Source organism: Filicampus tigris, chromosome 10 (genome assembly GCF_054856515.1).
Source record: "Filicampus tigris isolate MCC_2025a chromosome 10, RoL_Ftig_1.0, whole genome shotgun sequence".
NCBI classification, from domain to species: Eukaryota; Metazoa; Chordata; class Actinopteri; order Syngnathiformes; family Syngnathidae; genus Filicampus; species Filicampus tigris.
In genome coordinates this window covers 12,520,674-12,535,202 of record NC_141226.1, presented here as the reverse complement: position 1 = coordinate 12,535,202, position 14,529 = coordinate 12,520,674, and the positions used below count along the sequence as shown (strand labels likewise).

The 14,529-nt window shown below is 39.6% G+C and overlaps 1 long non-coding RNA gene across 3 annotated transcripts; it reads right to left on the bottom strand.

The window, feature by feature from the left end:
* Positions 1 to 357: 357 nt before the first annotated feature.
* Positions 358 to 13,569, bottom strand: LOC147140855 (uncharacterized). Of its 3 annotated transcripts, none has more exons than XR_015088399.1 (4): positions 13,370 to 13,569; positions 12,065 to 12,133; positions 2,892 to 2,922; positions 358 to 1,229 (listed from the first exon to the last, which is right to left on the bottom strand). It is a non-coding gene; the product is annotated as an uncharacterized LOC147140855 (long non-coding RNA). The 3 variants fall into 3 exon arrangements; XR_015088401.1 differs by lacking the exon at positions 358 to 1,229 and adding an exon at positions 2,657 to 2,790 and having other exon boundaries at positions 2,873 to 2,922; XR_015088400.1 differs by lacking the exon at positions 2,892 to 2,922.
* Between the last annotated feature and the right edge of the window lie 960 nt (positions 13,570 to 14,529).

The window sequence follows — 14,529 nt, the reverse complement described above, 5'->3', positions numbered from 1 at the left end:
TGTGAGCATTTTACGTTTGTTGCGCTCAAAGTCAGCTAAATCTCAACTGTAAAATGACTGACAGATTATCCCCTCTGGTTTGGCGAGTGTTAAGAGATTTTTCCTCAGAAGTGGGGTACACACGTACATATGTCAGCAAAGGCCTGGTTGTCGGAGGTCATCAATGTCCGATGTTCAAATTCAAAAAACATCCTCGCGGCATAAGACTTGAAATTACTTATAAATTATTTCATTCATCCACTATTCACTTTGCAGGGAATGTCACGGGAAGATGCAAAATTCTCAATAAAACTTCCATCTGAAGAATTAAACGTTGTGCATATAAAACAAACATTAATTAGCATTTAGTCACCTAGCTTAACGCTAATGCTAACACATCGCAGGAATCATATCATATATATCCTAAACCTTTAATCAACTGCTATTTGAACATAAAATATGCAGCAATACATTTAGACATTCAATATAACAGCACCGAGTCATATTTTCTTTATCCTTGTGAGGGGCTGAGACAACAATTGTGTTTTGGGGAAAGGCTGGAGCGGATTAATGTCATTCACATTCATTTGAATGGAAAAAAGGATTTGATTTATGATTGTTTTGACTTACGATTGTGGTCAATGTAGTACTCGAATATATTGTGAGTGTTTTGATTCTCTATTTGGGTGTTTGGCTCTGTCCCACTGAATAAATGGCTGTCAGTGCTTCAATGATTTTTCTTTTTCACTTCAGGAGAGCGGAGGCGCATCTGAACTCATTTGTCATTCAGATTTTGACTTGCAACACTAAATAAAAATAATAATAATAAAATTCCCCCAAAAAAAAACAAAAACAAAAAAATCGACGGCAGCGGAAAAGTCAGACTCCTTAGTCAAGGAGTACCACTGCAACTGAAATAATGTTTACAGTTACTTGTGTATGTATTTGTTGCAACGTTTTACAGCTGTTAAGAGAAAGTTGCCAAGAAAGTTTACATTTTGCTGAGTTGCAAAGGTGATGCAGGCCTTGGCGGCAATGAGGCGCACACGCGCCCGCATTGGGCAGCGCGGCGTGTTGACTGGCATCCGCTGCGAGGCACGTCTTCAGCAGCCCGTTAAACAAAAAGTGAGTTCCCGGCGCACACGTCGTGCTCTTGACATCTGCGGAGCATCTGTCTGACTGCGCCTCTGCCTTCCGGCGCCAAGTCGGTCATCTCACGCGCGAACATTTGGAAAAAGCACAGAACCACCCTGAGAAAGGAAGCCAACACAACTCATGATTACTGTACACACCAGGTAGGGGTGGTATATAGTCAATTTATTTGGATTTTCGAAGGATTCGGTCTGGTACCGAGGGGTTTATGGTCAGGGATAGGGTTCTAAACAAAGTTTTGGGTTTCAAATAAGGCTCCAAGCCTATAATTACTTTTTTTTAGGGTGGCAAGCCAGTGTCAGGGTTTAAAAGTAGAAATTCAAACTGGAGTTACAATTTCAAATTAGGCTTTGAAATTGGGGTTTTAAAGTGGAAATCAACCCAAACATATTTTTTTCAAGAATATGAGGATAAGCGGTAGGGATAATGGATGGATGTTCCCAGCAGGCCCGCTAACACGGCATTCTGATTAATATTGTGTTTGTGGAATATGAGTTAAGCAGCAAAATCCACCCCTTTTTGGCCATCTCACGGGGCGGCCATTTTGTCCCTTCTGTAGACTGAAAATGACATCACAACTGCTCAGGACCCAGGTAACGACAATCACGGCTCAGCTTCAGAAAACAGGTCAGCCGTGATTGGTTGTTACCTGAGCCATGAGCAACTGTGATGTCATTTTCAGTCGACAGAAGTGACAAAATGGCCGCCCCCAGAGAAGACTAAAAAGGGGTGGATTAACTCTTATTCCACAAAGGCAATATTTATCAGAATGCCTTGTCTCAACTTGTGGGCTTGCATAGAACATATTCTTGAAAAAAATATGTTTGTGTTGTCTTCCACTTTAAGACTAGGTTGGTGTTTTAAACCAGGTTTGGATTGTAAATTAGGGTTTCTAGCCCGGGTTGGGGTTTCAAGATAGGTTTACCGTTTTAAATTACGGATTAAAGACAGAAATACATTTTCAGATTAGGGTTGTAAAACACAGTTTCAGTTTCAAATGAGGATTTCATGACTGAGTTAATATTTTAATGCCTGAGTTAATATTGGTCCATCCTGGCTGCACCTACTCAGGTTTTGAATAAATAAATAAATAAATAATGAGCAATCTACCGCCAGATAAATGTTATTTAGATTTGAATTTGAATCACAATTCATTCATGAAATTCACCCTGAAACCACAAAATGCAGAATAATCCAGATTTTTTTCCGGATCCTGCTATAAAAATTTTGAACAACACAAAATGAGGTTTTGATCTAGATTAATACCAAAATTAGATTAGGTGATAACGCGATTTCAGAATCCATTTTTCGTTTTGAACAACCCATTTTCAAGAATTCATTAATCGAAAATCCATTTCGATTTCCTGGGTCCTGTCAATTGTTTGTATGTTCTGTGTTTTTGGAATAAGTAGTAACGAAAAAAGTCTCTAGCATGTTTTCTTTTTTAATATCCTTTTTCTCTCACTCAAAATGATATCCTTTGCACATTTCTGTATTTCACAATACTTTGTGTTTACAGCTGTATCTCAAGGCACCACTCTACAGAACAGAAGCAAGCTACTGTATGGACTTTGGTTAGTGGCCAAAAGAAAAGAAAATCCATAGCGAAGTTGCTTTTAATCTCCATTTTACAAGTGAAGAATCTTTTGATCGGTCCACCTAAAAACGGATCAAGTGCTGCATGTATTATTGAGCCGCACATTTCCGTTACTGTGGAAACGTGCTCAAGAACTACACTTACATATATGATTAGTATGTACCTCGAGGCCGCTTCGCACTGGAGCCGTCCCGCTGTGAGTGGAGGCAAACACACACACACACACACACACACACACACACACACCCACACACACACGCTACTCAGGGTTCTTCACTTGCAGTAGGGATAGAAAAATACAAACACAATTACTTTTTTCACACACATACACAAACGCGTGAGACAAAAGTCAGCTCGTCTCTGTTGTTCTGAGCACTTGACCTTCACTAAATGTGTTGTGAATTTTAAAAAGCTGTGGTGCAAGGCGTATGAATCATCTAGCTCCCCACCTGAGTCTTGGTTAGTTTGCTTTTCATGTTTTTTTTGCTCTCATTTTAAAGTCAGCAATAGAATCACCTTGAAAGATTGTGCTTTGGACGGAGGTCCGCCACACACCGAGCGATGTGGTCGCAGGTGAATGAATCGGACGATGGCGAAAACAAAAAAAATGACGGCGACACCCCACCAAACGAAAAACTGAGCTCCGCTTTGTGTAAATGAACCCGATTGGCTGTGTAGCTGTGACCACATGACTCCACAGAAAATACAACTACGATTGGCCACGTGGCCAATGTGAGTGGCACAAACCTATACTTTATAGACACATCACCTCTACTAACATGATTTGGAATCTTAACTACCGGCTCATTAATGTTATCTGTTTTGAACAATATGAACCAGAAAACACAAGTGGAAACCAAGTTATGATACAAAATATTTTTTTCATACGAGTTTTGCCTAATTTAGGGAAGTTAGATTCCGTCTTGAAAGCGAGGAGGGAAATGATGCAGAATGAAATTGTTTCGACCCTAACAAGTGAATTTAGGGCTGTGCAATTAATCGAAATTCAATTACAATTACCAGTATTACGCTCCACGATTACAAAATTGTAATAATCATAAAAAAACATAAAAAATATTCATTTATATCCAATGCACACACCTTTAAAAAAAAATACATATAATAACTAATTTGATCAATTTTGGTTGGTAAAAAAGGAACTTACTTACATTTATTTATCTTTATATTTTTTGTTTAAACATTTTCTTGCTTTGTACCTAAAAATACATTTTCATAATCGAGCAGCCCTAAGTGAACTTCAAATTATTACGTAAGGGCGTGGTTTCAGTTTTAAATAAACATCAATCAGGGTTGAATACAGCAGGTGACACCTCATTTTAACAACGTTATCAGTGTTACATCAGATCTGAGGATACACAGGCTATTTTATTACTGAGTGGTGTGAATGCAACACCGACATTCTGTTTTTAACACTGTCCCCGAACTTTTAATACTGGCGGATTTGCATTGTACAATATGAATGAACTTGTTACTCCAAATGTGGCATTTACTTAAAGGGAAGTCAACGCAAACATTTCTTTTTTCAAGAATTTGTTCTATGCAAGCCCACTAGTTGAAACAGGGCATTCTGATAAATTTTGCGTTTGTGGAATAAGTGTTAATCCACTCGTTTTTAGCCATCTCAGGGGGTGGCCATTTTGTCTTCTGTCGACTGAAAATGACATCACAACTGCTCACAACGACCAATCACGGCTCAGATTCAGAAAACAGGTCAGCTGTGATTGGTCGTTGTGAGCAGTTGTGATGTCATATTCAGTCGACAAAAGACAAAATGGCCGCCCCCAGAGATGGCTAAAACGAGTGCATTTTGTTGCTTAACTTATATTCCACAAACGGAAACTTAATCAGAATTAATTGATTGATTTTTGAGGGACCGAATAGTCATCCAGAGTCTGCATTTATCATGTATTATTTTGTTTTTGGGAACGGAACTTGAGAGCTTTCACAACACACTTTTGGAGTCGCATGTTTAAGTTTTGAAGCATTTTCACCCCCAGAAAATGTAAATTATACTTTAAATTTTATACCTTTGAGCCATTAGGTTCAATTGTACCAGCAAGTGAAAACAGAAGACACAGTCAGCCATTGGTTCCAAAAACTTGTAATTATAAGTTCAACCCTGGCCCTGAGGCAGATGAGCACATTGATTGAAATGGTGTCGTTTAATACGTGAATGTAAGACAACAAGTATGTGCGAAAAAGTGTGTCATGTTTTTAACAGTATAACAATAATATCCGGTGATTTTCACCCACACATTTTGGTGCAATTTTGTATTGGGAAATTATAGAAGAAAACTTCCAATTTGGCATACAGTGCTGTACTTTGACATAAATTGATGAAAACTGTATTTTATCCAGGATATTGTTATCCCGACGTTAGTGATGGTGTAACTAATCTTAACGTTAATGTTGTAGGGTTAATCTAGCATTTAAAAGATTCCATTTGATTTGTTTTTCATTTAAAGGCGTTCTGTTGCCAAGTGATTATCTTCTACAGGGTATCTTCTATGTGAAGAAATAAAATGAATCAAAAAAACATGGCCCTGGAGACTGGAAGATTTCAAACTTGATCAAAGGCCCCTTTTTGCTCCTTTGAAACGATGTGAATTTGAATGCATGAGATATGAATAATTGCAAGCTCACATCCAAGAAACAACACTTTCTGGGCCTCTTGATAAACTCTTTGTTGTTCTTGTTGTGATCTCATATGAATAGTTACAATATGAAGTCCCTGTTTATGATACACAAAGAATAGAAGATGACAACAAAAACAAATATCATTACAAACTTGTTTTATATTTTAACGTAAAGTAAAATAATGAAATTCATAACATGTGCCGGTGGGCCACTGCTGCTTCTGCCTTTTTCATGCATAAACATTCTAACTAATAAATAAAAGCTTTTACAATTTTATCAAGGGAGAAAAATAGCCTTGGAAGGAGAATAATTGCAACATGATATTTCAAAACCTTTTCTCTCATTGTGTCTTGACGGCGGTAACCGTGATGACGTCAATGTATTCTATTGTCTGTAGCTGCTGGCAAAAAAGGCATAACTTATAACTTGTGTAATGTTGTTTTGCCAATACGCTGATAAATGTTCAGTCGGGGTTGTAAAATATTGATTTTTTTTTTTTTTTTTTTTCCTCCTCCACTCCAGTTAGATTTGTGGTGTTTGACATCTTAAAACGACCCTGCAATGCTTGCTGGGAAGATGCTTGCCACAGTAAATGTCCGCCGTAGCTGGCACTGAGTTATGGCCGGGAGATCCGGTGGTAAATTTAGCTTATTTCCCAAAAGCAAAAGCCAAGAGATACTAATGGGAAGCACAAATCGCCCAAACAACAACAACAGCAACTCTGCTTTTGCTCCTTTTCTCAACTAAAACATGCATTCAGGCATGTAAAAATGCTGTTGTATGAGATCGGCAATGCGCTTGTGTTATCTGTAACGTTATGCAGTGTTAGTTTGTTATTGGGTAAAGTTACGCAATCGTCCACAAAGTCATTTTGTCGAAAATCAACAGACATCCTAGTCATTTGTATCCCTAAAAACATACAGGTACGTTTTTGTCTGCTCAAACGGGAGCAACGTGATTGTATTATTTGTAAGATAATGCTATGTTGTTTGTAATTCATTAAGGTATAAAGCTATGGGGTCATCAGCATAGTCATGTGAATCAGTCAAGCATTACATGCAGACACACTTGTGTAAGCTCTGAGGTAAGCAAATTACTTGCATACATTATAAAATATGGCTTTGCTGTTTTTAGTTCATTAAAGGGATGCTTGAGTGGGCTGAACATTGGCACTTATATAGGTCTATGTTAAAATGATGTCAGAACTAAAATTCACCACCAAAAACAATCTGGGATCATCCAGCCAGGACAGTCCATTTTTCAATAACAAGCTCAGTTTATGTAATTTTTTTTTCATCAAGACAATGGTTTTAGCTTGAATTTTCAATTTTATCAATTTGTTTTGCAAAATTCAATACAAAATGGACGCCTTGAATAACGCCCCCTGGTAATGAGCAATATGGCCACACCCCGCTTTCCTCCCTCCATGTCTTGGTGGGAGTCACGTGAGGGAGTGATCACAATTTGTCCATTCAAAACCATTGTAAAGACGTTGCTAATATTGTCAAAATAAGAGGGATCAATCGGCCCTAATATGTATGTGGACATCTCTACTTAGGCCCACTTCAACCCAGGGGCGGAGCCATGGGTGGCCCTAGGTGTGCGCAGGCCCACCCAGATTGACAGACTGCCCACCCATAGAGAAATGAAAAAATATAGACTTTTTTTTTTTGTAAATTATGAAATTATTTGTTTTTTTAATTTTATTGAATATTAAGAATGGCATAATTGTGGTTGTCTAAGGAAGATCTGAACTTCATATCATTCGGTTTGTCATTTTATTTGAATATACGATGTGTCGGGACAGGAGGATTGTCCAAAGTGAGAGAAATATTCAGGCCCACCCATTAGCCACGTTCTGGCTCCGCCCCTGCTTCAACCTCACAAAACGATTAACCTTTCCACGGCTAACTTAAAAGAACAAGAAATGAGCAGCCTACGCACAGTTAAGGTGCAGTTTCTGTCACCAAGGTACTCCAACACATTGCTTTCCGAGAGACTTTTTCGTAAGCTTAATTGCTCATAGGTCGTTATCGATTACGTAATAAGTGTTAGCTTGACTTACTTTTTCCCCCCGATGTCCACCTCGGACAAGGGTGCTCCCTTCACCGCCTAGCCGAAAATTACCCTTCACTCACCTGAAGGGTCGGCCTCGCTGAAAGTCAGCTGCTCTGAATCTTTCCAAGCCCAAGACATTTTGACAAGCCGACCTCTGGGACTTGTATTTATCCGAAATTGACGCACACGGGCCGGCCCAATAGCACTGCCGCAGTATCTCTAGCTGGACAGAATTAAAGCGTTGGCCCCGCTACGGCTACATTGGACGGCGTAATGGAACACAAACACAGGGAATGGGCCACAGGTGGAGACTGTCACTACAACGAGGAAAAACAATGGCAAGAAATGAAAGTTTCTTAAACAAGAGCAAATCATTACTACAAAACAAAAGCAAAAATGACAACATGAAAGACAAGACTAAAAACTGAGGACTTAACAAATGACAAGACATGACATACAGTATTAACTGTAATGCTTTGTACTATGCTGTTTAAAGCTCTTTAATGAATAGAAGTATGCGGTCATAACAACACATCAAAAATCTACAATCGTAATTTTGGCTTCTCCGCGGTAAGCAGTGTACTTGTGTTATCTTAAACAAACGCGATGCTGTTGTTAGCTCGTTATCGTAAAATGCTAACTTGGGCCTAGTTACAATCCGTGGCGCTAGCAAACTAGCTAAACTAACGGTTGCAACGTTTGTACAGGCCTATTGTTTAGATTTGTTTTTTCTTTTTTTGCTTCGCAGTTAGGGTAAGAGTTAATAGAGAACTACAACCGCATTAACAAGAACCATCAAGCAGCACTTGACTTTTTCTCTGTGATCTGTATCTTGATTTGTTTTGCATAATTCCTTGTGTCACTTTGATTGACATTTAGCAACATTTAGTAACTAAAGTGCCGCAGGTTTTAGCATACACATGTATACAATGCGGGTTCAACTATGGGTCACATTGTTCAACTATACATGAATTTTTAATGCATCTCTGCTTTTATGACGTGAGATATTCTATATCACAGAAAGTTTCACTTAAGCCGACATTCAATAAATTAAGAGCCAAGCGGCAGACATAAACTCCAAGAAAACGAAGTAGCATATTGATTGTCGTCAGCTGAAGTATGTGATCAATGTTCGGTCGAGCGTTCTAGCGATTCATTAACCGCGAATGCTGCACGGCTCCTTCAGATGCCATCCTGACTGCCCCCTGACGCCCTTTGTAATCGATCCACGTGCCAGCACACGTCAGGGCCCGCGGGCACAAACCTGCAGATGTCAATGTCACGTCAAAATTGATGACAGGGAGACAACGACGCAGAGGGAACTCAAAATGAGACACGAGGTGGAGCGGGGACCTCAGCCAAGGCCATGAATAAATTTTGTCAATAAAGGAAACATAATATGGCATTCATGTCCTATTTATTCATGCAACAAAAAAACTCTTTACACAGCTAACTAATATAGATCAATGAAATAATGTTGTGTAAATACAAATACAAACAAGAGACGAGACAGAGACGAAACAGTCAATGCGTCCGTCCCGGACAGACGCCCAAGTTTTTTTTTAAAAAGGACGGGCTAAGCAAGAACAGGAGAGGGTTTTTGTCTGTCCCTGTAATTATCCCTAACCGGGTCAAGTACCGACTGATGTGTTGTGTTGATTTCTTCTAAAAAGAAAGACCACTGTTCTCTTCTGCGATACCACGGAGCCGCCAGCCTTCACAACACTGTAGAGTCCTTTCTTTTTCATGTGCATTTCCTGCAGTAACATTGTACTCGCAGGCATAGTCGGCCCTCCAGTGGTTCAACACACGTAATACCACGGACGGACTGACGAAATGTAAGGACGGAAACGCTTTAAAAGGTCGAGGACGGACATGGTCAGAGGACGATTATTTTTATGAATAAGGACAGAGGGACGATGACGGATAGGCGCCCATCTCCGCAAATTAATCAAAAAGTCGGTTGCATCAAAGAGTTATGAGAAAAAATAATTTATACTAGTTTAATGACTGATCTGTATTAAATATCATGCCCATTGATACCGTATTTTGAATGGAAGTTATGTTACAGTTTAGGGATGTTGCAGCTTAAACTATCCGTATAAGTACAGTATTCGAATACATTTTATTTGCTCACATCAGTTGTTTTTAGGCAGAATTCATCCAGCACAATTAGCATATAAAAAGAAACTGGGGTGTAACTCATATTACATCAAGTTTAATCACTGCTCTGTACTACATGTAAATCCCTAACCACAAGTAGATTTTAAAAGAATGGAGTGCTAAAAACCGCCATGGCTAACAACGATAAACAATGTCAAAGCGCTGCACGCACTCAATCATTTTTTATTCCGTTGGCATTCCAGCAACTTTGGCTGACTTGCAGCTACAACGTCGCGGAAGCTGGCAGGGAGACTCTGGAGGGGGGGGCGCCTGGGGGACTTGGGGGGCCTGCTTGAGTCAGCACGGACGGACGCTTTTGCTGACTCCGCCTCGACGAGGCCCACGCCTCAAGAATATCATTACAGTACAGTATGTCCATGCTCAGGCTCATCTTCACTCTCGCAATGGCAATGAGGGCCAGCTGGGGGGGCGGGGAAAAGCTTACTGTAATAAGATTGCTTAATAAGGGTGTCTTGATACAACTTTTTCACTTCCGATACGATACCAATTTTGTGGCCTAGAGTACTGTTCGATACTGATAACGTCCGATACAATATCAGCAGGAATGATGCATGCTTTCACTTATTTTTTAGTATGAAATGAAAAGAATTATCAAGTGATACTATTCAAATAAAAGAACAATAGTCAGCAACAATAGGTATGAGAGAATATGACCCATTTATTCCAAAAATTCAACCTCAAAGATGTGTGCCCTGCACACATTGCTGGATAGAAAAGCAGGAATGGAGTCTGGAACGGACTGCTTGAACGTGAGTGCTAATATCGGAGATTTTGGATGTAGACAGATATAATCCGATACTGTTTTTTGGGTTATCAATTTCCGATCGATATCAATTTCCGACCGATATCCGATATCAATATCGGATCGGACGATAACGTGGAGCGCTTTTAGCGCAGAGATGTTTGTTGATCTTTAAAATAGTCCCCAAAAAATATGTTTTCATAGATATTTCTACAACCGCCAACCCTGGTGAAGATTAGCAGATCAGATAATGGATGGATATTTGTACAGTGGAACGAGCCACGGATAAAAATTCAATATGCATTTTCCATGCAAAATGAGGAAAGTTAAAAAAAACAGCAATTATTAAAAAATAAATAAAATTAAAAAACTATTGAAACAAATTGGAAAAAAACAAAAAAAAACAGGAATGTGTGAATCCGCAGGTGCTGAACCACGAGTTTTGCAAGGGTCCACTCTGCTTCTTTAGCTGTTTTGGTTAGCAACAGAGTTTCAATGGGCTCAGTGGATAACGCCATCTGTGCATAGTGTCTTTGAAGAAACACAAATAGTCATATCATCCTCTCACAAAAAACGCTCACCTAGCATCCTATCTATCGGTCCACCCATCTACCTACTGTATCTATCTAACAACAGATCGACCAAGCTGCCTGTCCGTCCATCCGTCAGTCACGCAGTCGACCGACCGATCGACATGGAAAACACTTAGAAGTGATTTGACTTGGTCTCTTTTCTTTTTATCACAAAAACCTGTTTGAACCTATCTATCTATCTATATCAGTTGTTCTTAGCAACAACAGGCACCCATGCCAAGTAATGCCGTGGTTGTCGAGTTTAATTCGGCTTATCTTTCACATCATAATGTTTCCAATCCGCCACAATTATTCGTCACAGAGGCGTGAAATTGATCCCAAACATTTACTTTCTTCTCCTCCTCCTCCTCCTCCTCCTCCTCACAACCACCACCACACGGTTTGATCTCCGCTCCCCCGAGACCACCTTCGATAAAATTTAATTACACGGAGGGGCTTTAAGGGCTTAAATCTTTCAATAAAGTGGATTGAAACGAGCACACTGTGGTCATTAAGTCAATGATAGTTTTGATCACAATGATTGGCAAACAGGAATTTTAATTGACGACGATGATGACGATTGCTTATACGTATTGACATCTTTCATCAGTTGGCTCCTCTTTAAAGACAAATAAGTAACCCTAGGGTGATTTAAGTGTTTTGGCTGTGTCATCAGCGCCACCGTGAGGGTGTGCCTCAGTGTGTGTGCGCGTGTGTGTGCGTGCGTGTGCGTGTGCGTGCGTGTGCGTGCGTGTGCGTGCGTGTGCGTGCGTGTGCGTGTAGTTGTTTTTTACTTTGGACCAACTTTCATAGAGTGCTTCTTTTCATTGGTAGGCTCGTGAAGATGCATGTACAGTGGAACCTCTACTTATGAAATTAATTGGTTCTGGAAGAAATTTCTTAAGTAGAAAATTTTGTAAGTATTTTCCGCGTTTTCCATGTAAATGTCCTAATCCGTTCCAAGCCCCCCAAAATTCAGACATAAATGCTTTTATAAAGCATAAAAATGCATCAAAACATGTAACAAATAAAATACATGTTACAATTAGATTATTGCGCAATAAATGAGAGTTGTGCATAAAACAAATAGTAGAGTAAAGAATAAACATGATGGTCACTTACCTTTTAATTGCTGTCCTCGTCGCTTTTTGTCTTCTTTGGTTCATGTTCTCCCTCAGAAGTGGTTTTTGCCTGGCGTTTTGTAAAGAACTGATTTAATAGTGGCGACTGTTGATACATTACGGTCATATTGTTTGGCGAGATCAACCAAACGCATCCCTTTTTCATACTTTTGTATTATCTCTTGCTTTGTTTGTATGTACAAAAAAACGATTTTCTCCTTTTTTTCTTTTCCTCATTTCTAATTCACGTAAAACTATCGGAACAACTCATGGCCCGATCGGCAAATGACGAGGATGCTGCATAGACATATCTATCACATATATATCTATCTACCTGTCTATCTACACACATAGACACATACAGTAGAGCTCTTAGCCAATGGGATGCCAGGAAGATGCTAGGTAATAGCCAATGGCAGAGCAGCTATGAGTATGTTGCGTTCAGGAAACTCTGGAGCTGCCAGTAGCAGACCATACTTTTACCTTTCGTATCCTGAAATTTCTTTTGTAACAAGAGGCAATTATTTCGGTTGAGACATTCGTAAGTAGAGGTACCACTGTATTCAGACGCTGCAGACAGATGATGAATAACGGACGCTCAATTTTTAGTAAAATGCCCAGTTCTGGCGTTTGTGACACATGCTGTAGTCATGATGTGGAGGAAATACGTTCGCTAAGTTTGTTAACTTCGGGTATCCGTAGCAGATGGCGGCGGGACACGACAGCCTCCTGAAATACTGTATGCACTCAACAAAAAATATAAACCTTTCAGAGTGGCCTTTTATTGTGGTCAGTATTCATTTCAAAACCTGATCTTTTCCCTGCGATTCCGATCATCTGAAAATGACGTGATCGAGATTGGGACATCCCTAGAATACCGTATTCGTCATTGTGTCAATTTTTCATCAGCGCAACTGGGGCGCCCACATAGGACCGCACACTTCCAAACTAGGTGTATGATAAAAATGTCATTTTAATAAGGACAAAATGTTGTTGTTGTTTTTTATTGAACCAGTGTACACAAGAATAATTTCATATTTTTTAATTTTCAAATGCATATAGAAAAGACCCAATGCTTATCAAAATAAAAATAACCACATACTGTGATTCAAGCCACCGCATAAAAATACATCAAAGTGCTGTCTTGAATAAACGTTCCCCATTCAAGGATGCAACAAAACTGCTGAACAGCAAACCAACATTTGTTTTCACAAAATCAAGCTACTCAAAACAATTGAATATTAAACTACAATACGTTTTACTGCATGTGATTCAAATCCCCGAATCAATGGGCTGGCTCACTCACCTGTGTGACTAGTGCAGTAAAGTTGGCATCCTCGTCAGAACGACTGCTTGTCCAATTAAAAGTCACCATACGCGTTTGAAACACCATGAAGCGTTGGAATATATCCATGTTTTCGCAGGGCACAGGTTTACTAAATTTTCATGCACTTTAACCGAACTGTCAACGCTGTGGAAAAAAAATGTTGTTTATGTACTTTCGAGATCGCATTGTGGCGGCCATGTCAAGCTCTTCGTCACAGTTATAGCGTCATGCTTGGAGGCACTGGTGAGTGATGTCTGCCACCTTGTGGGTAAAACCGGGATTGCATCTTTCAATGGCTCAGCAGCAGCAAACATTTTTATCTTCAAAAATTAATTGAGGGCCACTCCGCGTGTGGACGAGGGCCGCATGCCCATCCCTGCCTTAACTAGACCACAGGTGTCAAACTCAAGCCAGATGCGGCCCGCCACATCATTTTATGTGGCCTGCGAAAGCAGATCATGTGTCAACTTCCATTATCCTTGCTAAAATCTGTACCAGAATTTCAAAATCGCCCTGTTTAATAGATAAAAATGATATAAATAAATAACGTTGAAATTTTCAATACATTTTTGTTACTCTTTTTACAGTAACAAACAATAATCGAACTATCGTTGACTGATTTCAAAATTAGTTATCCATCAATTTGTTGTGTAAATGTTATAATACTATATGCAAGTCAAGATGTATTATGTTTCACCGCCCTGTGAGGGAAGCCGAAACTACAAACAGGCCTGCGACAAAAAATGAATTGGACATCCCTGTCCTAGACAGATGCTAAATTGCTTAGATTTTTTACTTGCGCCATTTAATGCAGGCAGACCATTAAGTCGAACTTTGATGATTATTTTGAGGATTGGCCATGAAGAAGTGGGGGGGAGAATGATTTCCCTGGCTGCAGTTTCGCCAATTACCACATATTTGATTTGACATCTATCACAAAAAGGAAAATTTCTCTGAGCCCCAGTCTGAAGCAGCTAGCCTAGACAGATGGCCGACACTAAATCATTTAAGTCCAAGACCATGAAGTCAAACTTTGTTTATCATTTCGGGAGTGTGGTATGAAAAAGTGGGTGAACAAATGTCTTTCCTGGAATCGGTTTTGCCAAATGACATGTAATTGGTTTGACATGTCGATCACT